This window comes from Sapajus apella, unplaced genomic scaffold (genome assembly GCF_009761245.1).
Source record: "Sapajus apella isolate SASKATOON/1434 unplaced genomic scaffold, GSC_monkey_1.0 scaffold70, whole genome shotgun sequence".
NCBI lineage: Eukaryota > Metazoa > Chordata > Mammalia > Primates > Cebidae > Sapajus > Sapajus apella.
Genome location: NW_022437010.1, coordinates 9,044,681 through 9,067,573, shown reverse-complemented (window position 1 = coordinate 9,067,573; position 22,893 = coordinate 9,044,681). Strand labels below are relative to the sequence as shown.

At 38.5% G+C, this 22,893-nt stretch overlaps 1 long non-coding RNA gene across 1 annotated transcript; it reads right to left on the bottom strand.

The window, feature by feature from the left end:
- Positions 1-299: 299 nt before the first annotated feature.
- LOC116531378 lies at positions 300-21,591 on the bottom strand. The gene is made up of 3 exons (XR_004260396.1): positions 21,579-21,591; positions 20,355-20,358; positions 300-404 (listed from the first exon to the last, which is right to left on the bottom strand). It is a non-coding gene; the product is annotated as an uncharacterized LOC116531378 (long non-coding RNA).
- Positions 21,592-22,893: the final 1,302 nt, after the last annotated feature.

Sequence of the window (22,893 nt, the reverse complement as noted above, 5' to 3'; positions counted from 1 at the left end):
TCCTGGATATCTTTGTTAAGTTTCTGTCTCATTGATCTGTCTAATATTGAACAGTGGGGTGTTACAGTCTCTCAGTATTATTGTGTGGGAGTCTAAGTCTTTTTCTAGGTTATTAAGAACTTGCTTTATGTATCTGGCTGCTCCTGTATTGGGTTTATATATATTTAGGATAGTTAGCTCTTGTTGTTGCATTGATCCCTTTACCATTATGTAAAGCCCTTCTTTGTTTCTTTTGATTTTTGATGGTTTAAAGTTTGTTTTATTAAGGACTAGGATTGTAATCCCTGCTTTTATTTTTTTTTCCATTTGCTTGGTAAATCTTCCTCTGTTCCTTTATTTTGAGCCTGTGTGTGTCTGTGCACGTGAGATGGGTCTCCTGAATAGAGCACACCAGTGGGTTTTGACTCTAACCGATTTGCCAGTCTGTGTCTTTTAATTGGGGCATTTAGCCCATTTACATTTAAGATTAATATTGTTGTGTGTGAATTTGATCCTACCATTTTGATGCTAGCTGGTTGTTTTGCCTGTTAGTTGATGCAGTTTCTTCATAATGTCAATGGTCTTTACAATTTGGCATGTTTTTGGAGTGGCTGATACTGGTTGTTCCTTTCCATGTTTATTGCTCCCTTCAGGAGCTCTTGTAAGGTAGGCCTGGTGGTGACAAAATCTCTCAGCAGTTGCTTATCCATAAACAATTTTATTTCTCCTTTGCTTAAAGCTTAGTTTGGCTGGATATGAAATTCTGAGTTGAAATTCTTTTCTTTAAGAATGTTGAATATTGACCCCCACTGTCTTCTGGCTTGCAGGGTTTCTGCCAAGAAATCCACTGTAAGTCTGATGGCTCTCCCTTTGTAGGTAACCCAACTCTTCTCTTTGGCTTCCCTTAGCATTTTTTCCTTCATTTCAACCTTGGTGAATCTCACGATTCTGTGTCTTGGTGTTTCTCTTCTTCAGGAGTATCTTTGTGATGTTCTCTGTGTTTCCAGAATTTGAATGTTGACCAGCCTTGCTAGGTTGGAGAAGTTCTCCTGGATAATATCCTGAAGAGTATTTTCTAACTTGGTTTCATTCTCCCTATCACTTTCAGGTACACCAATCAAATATAGATTTGGTCTTTTCACATAATCTCGTATTTCTTAGAGGCTTTGTTCATTTCTTTTCACTCTTTTTTCTTGAATCTTGTCTTCTCACTTTATTTCATTGAGTTGATCTTCAATCTCTAATATCCTTTCTTCTGCTTGATTGATTTGACTGTTGAAACTTGTGTATGCTTCATGAAGTTCTCATGCTGTGTTTTTTAGCTCCATCAAGTCATTTATGTTCTTCTCTACACTAGGTATTCTAGTTACCATTTTGTCTTACCTTTTTTTCAACTTTCTTAGCTTCCTTGCATTGGGTTAGAACATGCTCCTTTAGCTTGCAGAAGCTTGTTATTACCTACCTTCTGAAACCTGCTTCTTTCGATTCATCAAACTCATTCTCCATCCAGTTTTGTTCCCTTGCCGGTGAGGAGTTGTGATCCCTAGGAGGAGAAGAGGCATTCTGGTTTTTGGAGTTTTCAGCCTTTTTGTTCTGGTTTCTTCCCATCTTTGTGGATTTATCTACCTTTGGTCTTTGAAGTTGGTGACCTTTGGATGGGGTCTCTGAGTGGACGTCCTTTCTGTTGATGTTGAAACTATTTCTTTCTGTTTGTTAGTTCTCCTAACAGTCAAGCCCCTCTGTTGCAGGTCTGCTGGAGTTTGCTGGAGGTCAACCCCAGACCCTGCTTGCCCTGGAATCACCAGTAGGGGCTGCAGAACAGCAAAGGTCCTGTTGCTTCCTCTGGTAGTTTCATTTCAGAGGAGTACCCGCCATATGTCAGCCAGAGCTCTCCTGTATGTGTCTATCAGCCCCTGCTGGATGATGTCTCCTGGTCAGGATACATGGGGGTCAGGGAGCCACTTGAAGAGGTAGTCTGTCCCTTGTCAGTGCTCAAGCACTGTACTGGGAGATCTGTTGCTCCCTTCAGAGCTGCTGGGCAGGGACATTTAAGTCTGCTGAACCTGTACCCACAACCACCCCTTTTCCCAGGTGCTCTGTTCCAGGAAGGTGGGGTCTTTATTTATAAGTCCCTGACGGGCTGCTGCCTTTTTTCAGAGATGCCCTGCCTAACGAGGAGTGAGTCTAGTGACACAGTCTAGTGACACAGTGGCCTTGCTGAGCTGCTGCGGGCTTGGCACAGTTGCTGTGTAAACTTCCTGGCAACTTTGTTTACATAGGCGAGGTGAAAACTGCCTACCTGAGCCTCACCAATGGCGGATGTCCCTCCACACACCGAGCTTGAACGTCCCAGGTGGAGCTCAGACTGCTGTGCTGGGTGTGAGAATTTCAAGCCAGTGTATCTTAGCTTACTGGTCTTCCTGGTGGTGGGACCTGCCAAGCCAGATCACTTGGCTCCCTGGCTTCAGCCCCCTTTTTCAGGGGAATGAGCGGTTCTGTCTTGGTGGCATTCCAGGCACTACTGGGGTATGGAAAAAAAAAAAAAAAAACCTGCTGCAGCTAGCTCAGTGTCTTCCCAAATGGCTGCACAGTTTTGTGCTGGAAACAAAAGAGGGCTGTTGTTGTAGGCACCGGAGGGAATCTCCTGGTCTGCAGGTTGTGAAGACTGTGGGAAAAACCCAGTATCTAATCCAAAGTGACAGAGTGCCAGGAAAAGTCCCTAATGGCTTCCCTTGGCTAGGAGTAGGAGTTCCGGCCCCTTGCACTTCCCACCCTGCCTCTGCTTGTTCTCCTTGGGCTGCACCCCATGTATAATCAGTTCCAATGAGATGAGCCTGGTACCTCAGTTGGAAATGTGGAGATCACCGGCCTTCTGCGTCTCCCTTGCTGGGAGCTGTGCACCAAAGCTGTTCCTATGTGGCCATCTTGCCAGAAAAACTCATTTGTTTGTTTTTAAAGAAATGTTATGCCCTTGGTTGCAAGTCCTCTGCTTTGTGTCATAGGCTGACTTCAGCGCCTTCCTGGGGTAACATCCCCTAATAACTGGACATTTTGGATCTCATAGTTCATGCTGGAATCTTGCCCATTCAAGTCTGGTGTTTCCTGTGTGTTGGGGTGGCGTTGCTTCTCCTGCTCTTAGCACTGGAGGAGCCCTTGGTGCTTTAGTGAACCTTTCAGGGTGGTCCTAACCAGAGTGCCCCCATCCTGAATAGAGACTAGATAAACCCAAACCTTATGGGTGACATTCCCAGGGGATTGGGCAGTCTTGGTCACAAGATATTTAAGGTTGAGGGAACAAGTTAATGATGCTAACTAAATAAAGACCCTAAATTCGCTCTTGGGGTCTGGGCCAAGATCCTTTTTCTGGTAACAAACCCCTACCCTAGCCCTTTCATCCTTGCAGAAAACTCACAGAAAAATAGACCTCGAAAAGAACGCATTAATATGAGAAGAAATAGAGCTGCATATGGCTACTAAGAGAAGCTGGGATTTTCCTTATTTTTAATGTCATTTTTACAGAGAGCAGGTACACTTTGCAGGAGGGGACCATGTTAGAAGCAGAATCATAGACAAGCTGGACCACAGGTTTTTACACAGTGTGCATGCTTTTGTTTTCCTGTCAACTTCTCTTGTTTTCATCAAAAGCTGTCAACCCGCCACAGCCTAGACATCATAATGTACATGCAACAGAATGTTCCAAGAATCTTTCATCTGAGACCCTAAGACCCTGGACACGCAATGCCAAAGTGAAATGTGATGACCGCAACTGTGCAGGGCATGCAGAAAGGAGAGGCAGAGAGCCAGTGAGACGATGTCCCACCCCTCACCTGTGTCAGTGGAGACTGAAGGAAACTTGGAGAGTGCTTTTGTAGAGAACTGCTGATGTTCTGTTAGTCTCACTCTCTCTCCATGTGGAAATGCTGGAGAATGAAACTGTCTAAACTCTCCTTAAGCCCTGGGAATGGAACTTTGATGGGAATGCAGAAATGTGTGTCCTCTTATGGTATGGGAGACACAGAGAACTCACAGAGGACTGGCCTCTGCCTCTTAATCAGGGATCAGGAGAGACGGGAGCTGAGCTGGTCAGCTGCTCTTCAGAGCTGGTCAAGGAGAGATTTCTGTTGTGGTAGGAGGGGCCTAAAACATGCCTGGATGGAGCTCAAGGACCAGGGGCAGATTTTGTGCAAGAACAAACTAGGGGGTGACTTAGGTCCACCCAAAGACTAAGCTGAGGGACAAAAGGCACTCAATGAAAAGAGTCTGCAAATGAACTAACTGCCAGTTCCTCTGAGGAAGGGGCTGAGGCAAGATCTTAATTTTGAGCTGGAGGAGAGTGTATTACCTACAACAAGGGTATCACAGATGAGAAAACCCCAGTTTTAAACTTTTGTTACATCCAAAGAGGGCAATGCAACTCTGGCAGTAGCAAAAATTTTGTGCCTCTTTTTTCCTCTCATCACTCCTAATTTCCCATCCCAGAGAAGGATCAGAAACCATTGTCTGCAAGGTGGGAGGAAGTGTAGCAGCCAGACTGCAAAAGGAGCGAAGAAACCAGCTACCTCTTGCCATTCTCAGTGGCAGACTCTCCACCTTTAACAGGTCAGGTCTGTTACCAGTTAGAAAAGACAGGTAAGCAACACAAGACAATTGCTAACGATGTTTACAGTGTAACTTTCAATTGGGACAGGAAAATTGTAAGAGCTGAGTTATGTTATCGTGTACTGATAAAATTTAAGGAATCACAGCAAAACCTGGGAAAATGGGGCACAACAAAGCTCATTGGGGATACTTACTGGGGTTATGATTTGAATCTTTGAGCAGAATTATTCAAAACAACAGAGTTACAAGTATAATGGTGAGTATGCTTGAGGAAAAATATTATTTTTGAATACTTGATATGAAAAAGTTCAGCTTTAGCCAGGTGCAGTGATTCACACCTGTAGTCCCAGCTACTCAAGAGGCTGAGGCTGGAGGATTGCCTGAGCCCAGGAGTTCAACGCTGTAGTATGCTATGATCATGCCTGCGACTAGCCACTGCACTCAGTCTAAGCAACATAGCAAGACCCTATCTCTAAAAACAAAGAAAAAGTTCAGTTGAACTGGAAATCCATTTGCATTTGATTTAACACTTGCATTCCACAATAGGAGTAGCTAGTTGTTAGACTTAAAGAAGATTGACTTAAAGGAGCGAACGATCTGTATTCCAGTTGAGGATATGAAAACAGTTTCCTTCAGTTGCAGAAAATGAATGCTCTTCGTGGTGACAAGGCATTGAAAGCAGCCTGCATGTGGGTAGGTGAACCATGTGCCTGCACTCCATGGAGTGCTATGCAGCAATGGGAAGGAGTGGATGAAAAATACACAGTATACTTTGGATTGTGCTGAAAAAACAGTGCTGATTGAAGACAAAGCAAATTAATAGAATGAGGTAGAACACAATGCTGTATCTACACAAATTAAAAGTACGTCATACAAAGCAACAAAGCACATTTTATAAGAACACAAACAAATGAAAAAATACACATGAAACAAAATAGAGTGGTTGCCCTTTGGGAGGGGCGGGGCAGTGGTAATGAGAGTGGGATAAGGGAACAGTGAGGTCAGCAGGGACCAATGATAAAACTGAAGGGTATAAAAACCCACTGGGGTTTAAAAGCAAAAGAATTATGCTAAAAAGACAAGTTCATTTTCTCATTAAAATTTTGATCATATTTTATTTGGAAATTTTAAACAAACTCAACATTTAATATTTTTCTGTATACTTAGCATTTTAGTTTCTTTTAATCATATAATACTAAGAATTGATTTTTTTTTCACTAAGTTCCACACAGATGCCCTCTCACCATTGCCTTCAGTTTACCCAACATATGGAAGACTACTATTTTCCATTACTGCCCTGAAAAGAAAAGGCTGGGGAGCCCTGGGGTACTTTGGTTGTTACCTAGAAACTTGACTGACACATCTACTTGTAACCTTCCATGACAGAGGCCTCAACTTTATGTTTGAAATACAAGTAGTATGTGGCTGTTTTCAGCATCTGTATTTTAAAAGGTTTGATGGTTATTTTTGCTGAGAACGTCCTCCCCCTTCCCTCTGAGTCATTTCCCACATGACTAGGAGGCACTATGGCCTCTCACTGGGACAGCCTGAGGCAACAGGATTCACACAGACCTTATGCGACTACCTTTCCTGCCTGGCAGCTGCTGACCTAGCCTTTCTGCAGCTCTAAAAGAAAGGACCCTGCTATCTGAGAACCTGTAGCTGCTGCAAAGACCCACACCTCTCTTCTGTGGTGCACACACACGCCGTACTCTGCCAGGAGTGGTACAAAACAAATTCTCCTCTTTCACTAGGAATTTTCTCTTTCCTTTCACATTGGGTCTCTGGAGGGAGAGGAGGTGGCAGTAAATTTGTTTGTGTATTTATCACAGGCTGTGAGGCTGAGTCTGTGTGAGGAACCATTCATCTAGCAGTGGTGACTACACATTAGAATCACCTTGGGAGCTTTCAAACATACGAGCGCCTGCACTGAACCCCAGGCAAATGGAATCAAAATGGCTAGGGGTGGAGTGTGGGCACCAGTAAGTTTTAAAAGCTCCCCAGATGCTTCTAATATGCAGCCTAGGTTGAGATCCACTGCTCTAGACTGTACATTTGAAACTGGAGAGTTAGTTTTTAATTCAACAAGACAAGAACTAACTTTAAAAATCAAAATTTCAATCTTTGAAGCATAAGATCACACTGTAGAATTCTAATCAGAAATTTTCAGTGGATTCCCCTTACATCCCCCTCTCTTTTTAATCCCTGAATCTTACAGGGTTTTTTGAGGAATTGTTACACAGTGACCTCACCACATTCTTATGAGATAGAAACAGTAAATATAACCAATCCAAGTTAATGCCAGGGCGGTGTCAGAGAGTTAAAGGACTCATTCATTTCGTTCTTAAAATTTAACCATTAGTTTATTCCATGCATGTCTATTGGCTGCCAATTATGTGCAAGGAAATGTCATCACATGCTGAGTTGATAAAAAGATACTTAGGACACCACTTCAGTTTTCAAGATGCTTGCAGTCCAGTTTTCTACAACTAACTAAACCCAAGGAAGTGTGTAATGCCTTGAAAGAAGTTCAAAGTTTTATACTTCAGGAGTGATAGGGATGAAGCTAAAAATAGGCTGGGACCAGCTTGGACTTTACAGGCAATGGGAGCTTATGAAATGGTGCAGGGTAGAGTGGTGACGTGACAAAGTGGTGCTTTAGGAGATTATTGTAGCATCTGGATGAAAGGTAAATTAAAGGTAAAGAGTTCTAGTTGAGGCAGGAAAACCAGTTTGAAGACTACTTAATAGTCTAGGTTGGTGTGAATTAATAAGGGCCTGACAAAACTCCTCTGTGCTGGAAAAAAATGGAACAGCAGTTGTTTTGTGGAGGAAAGGTGGCCACTGATGGGCAAAGCATGAGAAAACTTTTTGGGGTAATGGTAATATTCTATATCTTTTAGGAATTTGGGTTCAAAGGGTATATTCATTTGTAAAATGAATCACTAAATGTACACATAAGATTTGTGCACATTATATGTAAGCCTTGTCACAGAAAAAAAAAACTAAACATGGAACTCCACTTAATGATTAAGGCAGTACACTGATGTCTGTAATCTACTTTGAATTGTATCAGAAACTAAGATCAATGGATGAAGATATATGTAATAAAGCAAGCGTAGTTAACATGTTCATGGGAGAACCTAGGTGGTGGGTATATGCACATTCGCTATACAATTCTTTCAACTTTGTTATGCATTTAAAATTTTTCATACTAAACTGTAGGAGAGAAAAGGGTTTGAAGCAGAGAATGAGTCCAGTGGTATTTTACAATATGAACTGATAAAGTCTGTCATAACTGAATGTAGGGAATGAGGACCCAGAGAAGTGAGAGTTACTATGAACTTCAGTGATCAGAATAACAGGAAAATAAAGATATTATTTTATTAATAGAAACCATTCACTGAGCCCCAGATATGTACCAGGTATTGTGGTAGGGGTACTACATAGTTTATTTTTCATCTTCACAACAACTCCATATGGAAAATAATATATCCATTTTACAGATGAGAAACAAAAGCCCAGACTAGGACTGGGACAGACCTCACACTGCCCTGGGTGATTCTGATTCCATTTGTCTGGGGTTCAGTTCAGGTATTGGTATGTTTTGAAAGCTTCCAGATGATTATAATGTGTAGTCACCACTGCTAGATAAATGGTTCTTTACACAGACTCAGCCACACAACCTGTGATAGCCAGGGTGGTGAAACAGTAAAAGAAATAGGGAAGTCAGAAAAGGTTTGAGGGGGAAATGATAAGTCTGATTTTGACATAAAGAAGGATATTGAGATAATTTTAAAATTTCATATATTTCAGGTGTGCAACATGATATTTTGTTCTATTTTTATTTTTATTTTCTTGAGCCATTGTTTCACTCTGTTGCTCAGGCTGAAGTGCAGTGGTGCAATCTCAGCTCACTGCAACCTCCGTTGTCTGAGTTCAAGCGATTCTTCTGCTTCAACCTCCTGAGTAGCTGGGACTACAGGTGCCTGTAACCACGTCTGGCTAATTTTTGTATTTTTAGTAGAGACAGGGTTTTACCATATTGGCCAGGCTGGTCTCAGACTCCTGATCTCAGGTGATCCACCTGCCTCAGCCTCCCAAAGTGTTGGGATTACAGGCGTGAGCCACTGTGCCTGGCCTAACGTGATATTTTGAAACACGTATACATAGTGAAATGATTACTACAGTCATGTAAATTAATACATTCATCTCCTCATACAGTCACCCCATTTTTTTTGTTTGTTTTAGAGTTAGAGCACTTGAGGTCTCTGAGCAAATTTCTAGTATACAGCACAGTATTATTAACTGTGGTCACCATGCTGTACATGAGATCTCTAAACTTCATCCTATAGAACTGCAACTTTGTACCCTTTGACCAACATCTTCCTGTTTTCCCAACTCTCTGCCCCGGGAAACACTGTTCTACTCTCTGTTTCTCTGTATGACTTTTTAAGATTCCGAACACATGTAAGTGAAATCATGAACTGGTTTTCTTTCTGTGCGTGGCTTATTTCATTTAGCATAATGTCCTCCAGCTTCATCTATGTTGCTGTAAATGACAGGATTTCCTTCTTAAGGCTGCCTAATATTCCATTGGGTGTGTGTATGTAGGTGTGCATATACATATATATGTATGTATACACACACACATACATACGTCACAGTTTCTTTATCCATTCATCCATCAATGGACAAAGGATGTTTCTATATCTTAGCTGTTATGAATTATGCTGGAGTGCACATGGGAGTTCTGATTATCTCTCTGAGGTACTGATTTCACTGTCTTTGGGTATATATCCAGAAGTGGGAGAGCTAAATAATATGGCAATTCTATTTTTAATTTTTTAAGGAACCTCTGTGCAATTTTTTATAAATGGGGCTGTAACAATTTACATCTCCACAAATAGAGTACATGGTTCCCTTTCTCCATACCCTCACTAACACTTATCACTTGTCTTTTTGATAATGGCCATCCTAACAGGTATGAGGTGATACCTCATAGTAGTCTTAATTTGTATCTCCTTGATGATTAGTGATGTTGAGTACCTTTTCATATATCTGTTGGACATTGGTATGTCTTCCCCAGAAAAATGTCTGTTCAAGTCCTTTGCTCATTTTTAAATCAGGTTGTTTGTTTATTGTTACTGAGTTGTGTGAATTTCTTATATATTGTAGATATTAACCCCTTACCAGATATATGGTTTGTGAATATTTTCTTCCAATTCATAGATTGCCTTTTCATTTTGTTGATTGTTCCCTTTGCTGCGTAGAAGCTTTTTCATCTGATACAGTCCCACTTGTTTATTTTTGCTTCTGTTGCCTGAATTTTTGATGTTATGTTAAAAAATCATTGCCAAAGCCAAGGTCAGAAGGTTTTTCTCCTAACTTGTTTCTAGAAGTTTTATAGTGTCAGGTCACACTTAAATCTTTAATCCATTTGAGCTGACTTTTGTATATGGTGTTTAAAAACGTGGGTGGGCAATTTCATTCCTTGGTATGTGGATATCCAGTTTTCTCAGCACCATTTGTTGAAGAGACTATCCTTTTACTGTTGTGTCTTACTGGTGTCCTTGTTGAAGGTCAGTTTATGATAAATGTGTGGTTTTATTTCTGAGCTCCCTATTCTGATCCATTGGTTTATATGTGTGGTTTTATGCCAATATCATACTGTTTAGATACTATAACTTTGTAATATAATTTGAAATCAGAAAATGTAATTCCTACAACTTTATTTTCATTTCTCAAGACTGCTTTTGCTATTCATAGTCTTTTGTGGTTTCATACAAATTCTAGAATAGGTTTTTCTATTTTTGAGAAAAATGCCATTAAAATTTTCATAGAAATTTCATTGAATCTGTAGACTACTTATTGTATTATGGACATTTTAATAATATTAATTTTTTCCAATCTGTAAACATAGAATATCTTTCCATTTATTTGTGTCTTATACAATTTTTTAAATCAATGTTTTATAGTTTTCAGTGTACAGATCTTTCATTTGTTTGGTTACATTAATTCCTAAGTATTTTATTCTCTTTGATGCTATCATAAATAGGATGATTTTTTTGATTTTCTTTCAGATGGTTTGTTGGTATATATAAATGCAGCTAATTTTTGTATCCTGATTTTGTATTCTACAACTTTAATGAATTTATTAATCTAATTGGGTTTTTTTTCTGGAGCCGTTAGTATTTTATACATATAGAATCATGCCAGCCTGAAAATAGGATAATTTTACTTCTTCTTTCCACCTTTTATTTCTTTTTCTTGCCTGATTGCTCTTGCTAGTACTTCTAGTACTAGGTTGAGTAAAAGTAGTGATAATGGGCATTCTTGCTTTCCACTGGATCTTAGAGGAAAAACTTTTCAGGTTTTCTCCATTGATTATGATGTTAGCTGTAAGCTTTTTGTAAATGACCTGATACGTTGAGGGAATTTCTGTCTATTCCTATTTTGTTCAGTGTTTATCATAAATGGATGTTGGACTTCGTCAAATGCTTTTCTGCATCTATTGAGATGATCATATGTTTTTATCTTTCATTCTGTTTATGTAGCATATGACATTGATTGATTTGTATATGTTGAACTTATCTTGCATCTCAGGGACAAACCTCACTTGGTCATGCTGAATAATATTTTTGATGGGTTATTGAAGTCAGTTTGCTAGTATTTTACTGAGGAATTTTGTTAGATGGTAATATTTAGTAGGAAATTTAAAATATGTGGATCTTAGTACACAGGATAAAACTAGAGATCTATGGATTCGATGATTGCCTACACTCCAGAAGGCAGCAAAACAGAGACATCTGAAAACAGGTAATGATTGAAATAAGGTAAGTAAATGAGAATCTGAAGAAAAGTGATAGAAGGAAGAGGTATAAAAATAGAGAATAAGGGAGAATGGCCACACAATGAGAAGAAGAAGAGGGGCTAGAAAAGTTTACATGGTACCAAACTCTATTCCTATTCTGGGATGGGAGTAAACTGGGTAGGACTAGGAACTCCAGAGGCAATTTTATGCTTAGCCACTATGAGATGAAGCAATTCTTCCTACTCCTTCCTGATTTGCTCTTGATCCTGTGACTAGTGTTCAACTCATATTAAGGAGCAGTATACCTTTTTAGCCAGTCATCTAGTGTAACTTCCTCTTATTCTTTTGCTTGTTTTCTCTTCTCCTACCTCATTTCCCAGTAGTTTGGGTTCTACCTGTTACCACTTTCAGCCAAATGGACAACATGGATCTTTACTCAGTAATTTGAGGTACTCATATCCTCAGTCCCTATGTCATGTTTCTGAACACCAGAAAGGTTGAAATTGCCTGTGACCATCACCAAGCTTTTTGGTTATGATGAAATCCCTGATGCTATCTAATGGTCAAAATGATACTGGCATTTTTCATCATGCAGCTTGTCCTACCCTGATCACTACTTCTTCTTCTGGCTAAATCCAATAATATTTGTACCATTTACCCTTTGAATTCTCTTTCATTCCCGCCTGAGTTAACACATAGAAGTAGAAGTAGCAGAGAGCCAGATGGGGATATTGTCTCTTCTCTGTGAGGAGAGAGATTTGAAGACAATAGTAAGCAGTCTCAGCTGATGAAAAGAAGACATAGAAGGATAAAACTGTGGTAAGATCATTGAAGATAGCCTTCATTCTTTGTCTGACTTACTAAGTTTAAGACTTTTCGTGGTATTAACACACATAAAATTTGTACTATTAATTTTTAATAGTCTGTCAATATATATACAAATGATTTTAAAATAAAGTATACATCAATTCTGAAGTTCACAGAATCAATTCATAAAAAATGAGGTGTACAGTTAGAAGGAAATTTTGGGCAATTTCAAGGGTTTTGTTTTTGTAAAGTCATAAGGGCTATTGCCAAATTTTAGTAAAAGACATCTTTGATATTGTGGAAATTGAGGTAATTAAGGCAGAGTTATAGACCATTTGTGGCAAAAGTTTGACTATGAAGGAAAGCAGGAAAAGTAGATTGATTGGGATGGCAGGGAGAAAAGAATTCCAAGGGCTTTTAGTGAGAACTATACCATGAGGACTCTTAAACTTGAGATTAATATATGCCAAGCACTATTCCGGACACTGAAGATACAAGTAATCATAATGTCATACTCGAACCTTCAAGTATCTCAGAGTCCACTGGAGAAGATAAATGGATTAACATACATTATAACAAAGAAACTGTTTAAATAGTAGTATCAACATAGATATTTAAAAGAAGGAGTATCTAACTTTTTTCTTGGTGCACAGGCAAAGCTTCATAGAGGAAGTGGCATTTAAGATGAATCTTAATGATCAGTAGTAGCTTGGGAAGAGGGAAAAGGGAAAGGGAATTTTTAGCAAGAGATGTGGCATATGCAAAGGCTTAAAAAGGTGGAAGAGCATGGTATATTTGAGGATTCATGAGCAGTTCAGTTTGACTGAGTTATAGGGAATAGCAGAAGATGAGGCTAGAAAGATATGCTAACACTAGGTAGTACAAAGGAACTTCTCTGACCTAGTAAGAAATTTCAATTTTATTCTGTAGGGAAAAAAGAACTCAAGCTGAGTAGAACATTATAAAATTTTTGTGTAAAAAAGATAACTGGGCCAGGTGCGGTGGCTCACACCTGTAATCCCAGCACTTTGGAAGGCCGAGGTAGGCGGATCACCTGAGGTCAGGAGTTCAAGACCAGCCTGGCCAACATAGTGAAACTCCCTCTCTACAAAAATACAAAAAAAAAATAATAATAATAACCTAGCATGATGGCAGGTGCCTGTAATCCCAGCTACTCGGGAGGCTGAGGTGGGAGAATTGCTTGAACCAGAGAGGCAGAGGTTGCAGTGAGCCAAGGTTGTGCCATTGCACTCTGGCCTGGGCAACAGAGTGAGACTCCATCTCAAAAAAACAAAACTAACTTTCAGGTGTGATGGAATAGTTCAGATGGAACAATGCGTCTTCTACAAACAGCTAGAAAAGTTAGATAAATATATATTTTAAATATATGTTTTAAGTAATCAAAGAGCTACAGAGGAAAATAGGAATTAAGGGGACAAAATCTTGGAGAAAAGAGAACCATACAGAGAATTGAGCTGACATTGTGCAGTCACTTTTCTTCTTAGGACATTTTAAAATTCTAGGTATAGAGCAAGAAAAGAAATGAAGAATTCAAGCAAAGGGATCATGGAGAGGATTACTACTAAGAGGCAGAGAAACCAATGAAGCCTTTTACCATCTCACACTAGAAAGACAAAGAGTCATAGAAGCTTGATTTTTATAAGGAAAGAGAATTGAGAAACTGGCCCTGATACTTTGTTGGACTTGCCTGAAGACATTTGCTGAATTCTCAGGTTGTGCTGGGATGGAGGTTAGAGGCCAGATAAAAACCTCTGATAAGTAGTGCACGGTTTTGGTAATCACTTATTGCTGAAAAGGGAGGTGTTAGATGTCAGGCCTCCATAAGTCCTCAGGTGAAACACTTTGATGCTATGCCCAAAGAGTCAGGGTTGATCTAGAAGTTAACTGAGCCTATAATCACCTTAGTCTCTAATGGGAACAGAGCATTAATTGCCTACTTGATCTGCTAGCAAAGAGAATAGTAATCTCTGAAGGAAGATAAGAGAAAATCATCCACAACCCCTAAAATTGTTCATACACAATGCCCAACATTTAACAAAAAGTTACTAGGCATGGCACACCTTATGACTGAAAAACAACAATAGAAAAAACACAATAAAAACATTTTCAAGGAAAGCCAAATGGGCGAGGTGGCAGGCACCTGTAATCCTGGCTACCTGGGAGGCTGAGGCAGGAGAATCGCTTCAACCAGGAAGATGGATGTTGCAGTGGGCCGAGAATGTGCCATTGCACTCTGGCCTGGGAAACGAGCAAAAACTTCATCCCAAAAAAAAAGAAAAAAAAAAAAAGACCAAAAAACAAAACAAAATATCAAGTTAATAAGAGAAAAAAATGGAAAATTTTACCAGAAAATTTGCCATAAAAATAGAAATATTAGAACTGAAAAATTCAAAACTGAAATTAAGTACTCAAAAGAGCAAATTAGCCATGCAAGAACAAATTAATAGTGAACTAGAAGAAAAGTGAATACAAAATATCCAAACTGAAGCATTATGTGTAAAAAGGGTGGGAAATATAGAAAAGAAAGTACTGTGTACGTTTGAAATTAAAGTTTGCAAAAAAGAAAAGTACAAGAATGGGTCATGTATCCGTTTCTTCTCATGCTGCTATAATAACTGCCTGAGACTTGGTAATTTATAAAGGAAAGAGGTTTAATTGACTCACAGTTCTGCATGGCTGGAGAAGCTTCAGGAAACTTACAACCATGGTGGAAGAGGAAGGAAACATATCCTTCTTCACATGGTGGCAGGAAGAAGAATGAGAGAAGTGCAGAACACAGGGGTTGGGGAAGCCCCTCACAAAACCATCAGATCTTGTGAGAACTCACCATCACGAGAACAGCATGGGGAACTGCCCCCCATAATTCATTCACCTTCCATGAAGTCCCTCTCCTAACATGTGGGGATTACAATTCAGATTAAAATTCAAGGTGAGATCTGGGTGAGGACACAAAGCCAAACCATGTCAGGTCAGAAGAAATATTTTAATAAATAATGAGCTGCAAAATTATCTGAAATTAATGAAAGACAAGCCTCAGATTCAAGCCTACAAACCTAAAGTAAGATGAATTTTAAAAATACAGCCTAAGCACATTATACCCAAATTCTTAAAACCAAAGACAAATGAAAATCTTTCAGGTAGTTAGATTTTAAAAAGGCACAATAGTTGTAAAGGCAACAAAAGACTTAAATTCATTTCTCAACTGAGATGATGGAAGATAGAGGACAATTAAATAACATTTTAAAAGTGCTGAAAGAGCTGGGTGTGGTAACTCACACCTATAATCTCAGCTATTTGGAAGACCAAGGCAGGAGCCCAGGGGTTTGAGACCAGTCTGGGCAACATAGACCTCATTTCTAAAAAAAATGAAAAATAAAGATAAAATAAGAAAAGAAAAAGGCGCTGAAAGAAAATAATTGCCAATCTAGAACTCTATACCAACGAAAAATGCTATTCGAAAATGAAGGCTGGCCGGGGGTGGTGGCTCACGCCTGTAATCCCAGCACTTTGGGAGGTCGAGGTGGGCGGATTACCTGAGGTCAGGAGTTCGAGACCAGCCTGACCAACATGGAGAAACCCTGTCTCTACTAAAAATACAAAATTAGCTGGGCATGGTGGCACATGCCTGTAATCCCAGCTATTCGGGAGGCTGATGCAGGGGAATCACTTGAACCCAGGAGGTGGAGGTTGCTGTGAGCCAAGATTGTGCCATTGCACTCCAGCCTGGGCAACAAGAGTGAAAATCCATCTCAAAAAAAAAAAAAAAAAAGAAAAAAAAGGAAGGCAAACTAAAGACATTTCCAGATAAATAAGACTGAAAATATTTATCACTAGCAGATGTGAACTAAAAGAAATACTAAAAGGAATTCTGCAGACGAAAGAAAAATGGTCCAACCAGAAGCATGGAAACAGAAAATAATAAGGAAATATGAAAAGAGATGATATGAGGGTAAATGTAAATAAATATTCACAATATAAATCAATAATTTAATGTTTTATGGAGATTAAAATGTAGAATAAATATAGGAGCAGAAAAATATAAAACAGATGTTCACTAGAGAAAATAAACAAAACCCAAAGTGTGTTATTTGAAAAGAACAATATAATTGCTAGGTCCTTTAGCATGATATCATAAATAGAAGCAAAGACACAAACTTTCAGTATTAGAAGGAAAAATGAAACATCCATCAAGTTATACAGATACTGAATAGATAATAAGGAATATAATCAATAATTATGACATTTAAAATTGTGGTGAAACTGAGAAATCCCTCGAAAACATAGCTTACCAAAATGGGCACAGAGAAATTAAAATTTATATATCTTTTTAAAAAACCTAACGTAGAAGTAAAAACCTGCACACAGTAAAGCTCTAGATTTAATGGTTTCATCAGTGATTTCTTTTAAACGTTAAATGAAAAAAATAACAACAATCTTATGTAAATTATTTTAGAGAATAGGAAGATGAAATACTTCCCTACTTTTTTGTAAGGCCAATGTAATCTTAACTGTAAAACATACAAGAAAAGAAAATTATAGACCAATTTCTAGAATAAAATGGTTTTTAAAATTACCAGCTAGAAAGACTAGTACATTACAACAAGTAAGGGTTAATTTCAAGAATGCAATATTAGTTGTTTCCCACTTAAAAATCAATCAGTTTAATTTGCCACATATGAAAAGAAGTGGGAATAAGAGAAATTTTCAGTCAGCAACATGTTGTACTTATACAAATCCAAAAGACCACAGAAATAATATAAGAATTATAGTTATTGAAAGTCCTATCCAGAGCAATCAGGCAAGAGAAAGTAAGAAAGGGCATCCAAATTGGAAAAGAGGAAGCCAAACTATCTCTGGTTGCTGATGAGAAGATTGTGTACTTAGAAAATCCTAAAGATTCTTCCAAAAGACTCTTAGATTTGATAAATTAATTCAGTAAAGTTTCAGTTTACAAAATCAATGTACACAAAACAGTTTCACTGCTATATACAAAAAACAACCAGGCTGAGCATCAGATCAAAAACTCAATCCCTTTTACAATAGCTGTAAAAGAAAGATATACATAGGAAGATACTTAACCAAAGAGGTGAAAGATCTTTACAAGGAGAACTATAAAACATTGCTGAAGGAAATTATAGATGACACAAAAAATGGAAATATATTTCATATTCATGGATTGAAAGGATCAATATCATGAAAATGACCATACTGCCCAAAGCAATCTACAGATTCAATGTAATTCCTGTCAAAATACTAACATCATTTTTCACAGAATTAGAAAAATGATCCCAAAATTGTTATGGATCCTAAAAATAACCTGAATAGCCAAAGCAACCCTAAACAAAAAGAACAAATCTAGTGGCATCACATTACGCAACTCCAAATTATACTATAAGACTATAATAACCAAAACAGGATGGTACTTGTATAAAAGTAAATACATAGACCAATGGAACATAATAGAGAACCCGAAAATAAAGCCACATACTTAGAACCAACTGATCTTTGACAAAGTATGCAAAAACATAAATTGGGGAAAGGATACCCTATTCAATAAATCGTGCTGTGAAAACTGGATACCCACATGTAGCAGAAAGAAACTGGATCCCTTTCTCTCATCATATAAAAAATCAACTCAAGATGGACTGAAGTCTTAAATCATCACTTGAAGCCATAAAAATTCTAGAAGAAAACCTAGGAAAAACTCTTGTAGACATTACCAGGTGGAGAATTTATTTCTAAGACCCCTAAAGCAAATACAACAAAAGCAAAAGTAAATAAATGAGACCTAATTAAACTAAAAAGCTTCCGCATGACAATAATCAGAGTAAACAAACAATTCACAGAATGGGAGAAAATATTTGAAATCTATGCATCCAACAAATAATAATATCCGGAATCTACAAGGAATGCAAACAAATCAGTAAGAAAAAAACAAATAATCCCATCAAAAAGTGAGCAAGTGACATGAATAGATATTTCTCAAAAGAAGATGTACAAATGACCAACAAAAATGAGAAAATACTCAATGTCGTTAATCATCAGGAAAATGCAAATTAAAACTACAGTGAGATACCATCTTACCCCAGCTAGAATGGCCATTATTAAAAAGTCAAAAAACAATAAATGTTGGCATTGATGTAGTGAAAGGGGAATAATTTTTTTTTTTTTTTGAGATAGGATCTCTCTCTGTCATCCAGACTAGAGTGCAGTGGCATGAACATGGCTCATTGCAGCCTCAAACCACTGGGCTCATGTCGTGCTCCTACCTAAGCCTCCCAAGTAGCTGGGGCAACAGATATGCGCCATCATGCCTGGCTAATTAAAAAAATTTGTTTTGTAGAGACAGGGTCTCACTATGTTGCCCAGGCCAACCTTGAACTCCTGGGCTCAAGTGATCCTCCCACCTCAGCCTCCCAAAGTGCTGGGATTATAGGCATGAGCCACCTCACCCAGCCATGAATGCTTATACACTACTGGTGGGAATATAAATTAGTGCAACCTCTAAAAATAGTATGGAGATTTCTCGAAGAAATAAAAGTAGATCTAGGTCAGGTGTGGTGGCTCACGCCTGTAATTCTAGCATTTTGGTGGCTCATGCCTCAAATCCTAGCATTTTGGGAGACCAAGGCAAGAGGATTCCTTGATCCCTGGAGTTCCAGACCATCCTGGGCAACATGATGAGACCTTGTCACTAAAAAAAAAAAACAAAAAAATAAAAAGTTAGCCAGGCCTGATGTTGCCAGCCTATGGTCCCAGCTACTCAGGAGGCTGAGGTGGGAGGATTGCTTGATCCCAGGAAGTAGTGGATTCGGTGAGCCTTTTCGTGCCAGTGCACTGTAGCTTGGGTGACAGACTGAGTCCTTGTCTCAAAAAAAAAAAAAAAAAAAAAAAAAAGGTAGATCTATTATTTGGTGCAGCAAACCCATTACTATATATCAACCCCCCAAACAGGAATTCATTATTTTAAAAACAAGCAAACAAAAAGCACCTGCACACATATGTTTATTGCAGCACAATTCACAATTGCAAAGATGTGGAACCAACCTAAGTGTTCATAAGTTGATGAATGGATAAAGAAAACATGGTGTATATATATGTGTGTGTATATATATATATACATACATACCACTGAGAACTACTCAGCCATGGAAAACAATGAAATGATGTCTTTTGCAGCAACTTGGATGGAGCTGGAGGTCATTATTTTAAGTGAAGTAACTCAGGAATGGAAAACCAAATATCGTATTTTCTCACTTGTAAATGGGAGCTAAGCTATGGGTATGCAAAGGCAAACAGTGTGGTAGAATGGACATTGGAGACTCAGAAGGGGGAAGGGGAAAATGAGAATGAGGAATAAAATACTACATGTTGGGTACAGTGTACACTACTCAGATGACAGGTACACTAAACTCTCAGACTTTCTGCTATACAATTAATCCATGTAACCAAAAACCACTTGTATCCTTAAAGCTGTTGAATTAAAAATGGAAAAAAATGCTTATTAATATAGAATAACTATAGGTAAATTTAACAATTTTGTGAAATGAGATCAACATACAAAAATCAAGTTTTTAAATATTAGCAACAAAATAACAAAAAATGAAATGAGGAAGATGATACTATTTACAAAATATGAAATATCTTAGAATAAATCTGATAAAAGATGTAAAAAACCTTTTGAAGTTGCTGTAAATAAATGGAGGGTTATATCATGTTAATGGGTTAGAAGACTCAATATTGTAATAATTTTAGTTCTCCCCAAATTCGTAGATTTAATCTAATCCTAATCAAACTCCCAGCAGGTTTATATAAAAATAAGCTGATTTGGCCAGGCATGGTGGCTCACACCTGTAATCTCAGCACTTTGGGAGTCCAAGGCGGGTGGATCACATGAGGTCAGGAGTTCAAGACCAGCCTGACCAATATGGTGAAACCCTGTCTCTACTAAAAATGCAAAAATTAGCTGGCATAGTGGTGGGCTGCTTGGGAGGCTGAGACAGGAGAATTGCTTGAACCTGGGAGGCGGAGTTTGCAGTGAGCTGAGATCACAGCATTTGCACTCCAGTCTGTGCAATAAGCAAGACTCCACCTCAAAAAAAAAAAAAGCTGATTCTGAAATATATATAAAAACAAGTCTGCCACAAAGGTATTCTTGAAGAACATTTGTAGATATTACTACTAGATACTAAGACTTAAAGTGATCATAATTGAGACAGTGTGGTAATAGCACAGATAGACAAACTGATCAGATAACAGAATAGAAAAATCCAGAAATAGAATAGCATTGATTTTTTTTTAATAAAGGTATTTTATAGTGCAATGGGTATGGTCTTCTCAATAAATGGTGCTATGTCAATCAGAGTAAAATAAATGTGTCCAGAACATTTCTTCTTTGCAAAATCACAGGAAGGATTTTAGACCTAATGTAAAAGATTAATAAAGCTTTCAGAAGAAAGCATAGGAGAATATCTTTATGACTTTGGGGTTGGCAAAGACTTCATTAAAAGCTACTCATCATACTTTATTGATACATCGAAAAATTGGGCTACAAGAATAATAAGAGCTGCTGTTTCTCAAAAGACACCATAGTGGGAGCAAAGGCAAACTACACAGTTGAAGTAGATATTTGCAGAATATACACTTGGCAAAGGACTTGTATTCTATAAAGGATTTAAAGCCTCATAAAATCAATAAAGGAAAAACAGTCAATGCAATAAAAATTCATGTGAATGCGGAGGGCAAAGCTTGCTTTGGAAGCATAAGGCCTCTGACAGAACAGCATGAGGAAGTGCTGTTACACTTGGGGTGGGTCCTGAGTTGACATGGTGAGGGAAAGGAGCCCCTTACGGTAGGGAATCCATTCAGGATTTCAAGCTGGTTTAGAGACACCTTGATTTAACACAATCATACTTCAGGCTCTGAAATGACTCCAGCTCACCTGCCTTATGTATGTGTATGTGTGTGGGGGGGGGGGATGGCCACACCATACTAAAATGATAGTACTTAGAGTTCCATCCCCTTCTTCCTCTATTTCTATGAATTCTCCTGGTGTTTGCCTTTTGTTTCCTGTGCCCCTACTAAATTCCATCTCACTTTTTCCTTCCTCCTGTTTCCATCTCTTTTCTTCCCAACTAAGGTGGGATATAGCATTGGTTTTGGTGTTGTTTTAAATTTCCACAGACTATCACTAACATATGGTAGTTGTGTAGGTGGACTACACAAGCTTTACTGAAAAGCTTTGGAGGCAGTGGCAGAGGCAGGTGGACAGGGGCAGTGGTAAGGAGGATAAGTGAGCACCAATAATTAGACTTCCTTGTTCTCATTTCCTCAGTCACTCTCATCTCCCCAGCCCCACTTTCCCAGTTTGCTGGGTTGCAAGGTCCTATCCCTCTACCTGAAAGTTTTTCAGGAAACTCCAGATTCTTTACTACGTAGACTAAACCGTTTAGCTCTTTCTTTGTCTCACTACTCTGCCTTTTGTGATCCTGTCCTTTGGCTGATCTTTCAGCAAACTCCATTGACAGGTTTCACTAAGCAAAGGAGAGGCATCTAGAGAGGGATTTGGGGACTATGTTAAAGAATAATTATTTAAAATCCCAAATTGAATTCATTAATGTAAGACACACCCTTCTCTCCTCCTGGAACCTGGTTCTTACACCAAGTTCTGCCTTTTCTTTTTCTTAAAAATTTTTCCAGGGAGTTCACACTCCATTGCCTAGGTTGGTTACAAACTATGGGTTCTTGGCCTCTCAATGCATTAGAAATTGACATAAGGCTCAAAGAGTTTTCCCCAAGAAAACTTCATTGGAGCTTATGCACAGGCATAAGGGAGGCAGCACAAGAGAGAGAATTTCCTTATTGACTCTTTGAAAAGAGCCTGTGCAGATTCTAGTTCCTGGAATTCTTTATGTAAAAGATATGGTTAAACATTATGAGAACAAAGAAGAACAATATATAGAATGGCTATTTTCTTAGTATGACTAAAGCCTTGGGCTTAGTAGGTATGGCATCAGTGAGGTAGTGGTGTGGTTTTCTGATCAGTGGATATGTGTGAAAGAATGCTCTAGTGGGGTTGAGCTAAAGCCAAGCCCCTTTCCTACTCTGTCTCAGGCAGAAAAATGTGAAAAGACTGGCCTAGCCTTCCAGCCACATCTTTCTCCTATGTTAGATGCTTCCTGCCCTTGAACACTGGACTCCAAGTTCTTTAGTTTTGGAACTCGGACTGGCTCTTCTTGCTCCTCAGCAGGCAGATGGCCTGTTGTGGAACTTCATGATCATGTGATTTAATACTTAATAAACTACACTTTATATATATATATATGTGTATGTATGTGTGTACGTATATGTATATATATATGTGTGTGTGTATATACATATGTATGTATATAAAGGGTGGTTTATGAAGTATATATATATTCCATTAGTCCTTTCCCTTTGAGAACCCTAACAGATTTTGGTACCAGGAGTGGTTCCAGAGGAAGAGAATATTAAAAATGGAGTTTTTTCATTGGTTTTGGGGTTCCTGTACTTGGCTACTTAATATGATTTGACCCAAAAATGCTAAGGACTGTACTTCTAATAATATGGAGAACACTGATAGTCCTTGGCATGAACTGTTTAGAGAGTTATGCAAAATAAATGCATTTGACACATTGCTCATGAGAGGCAAG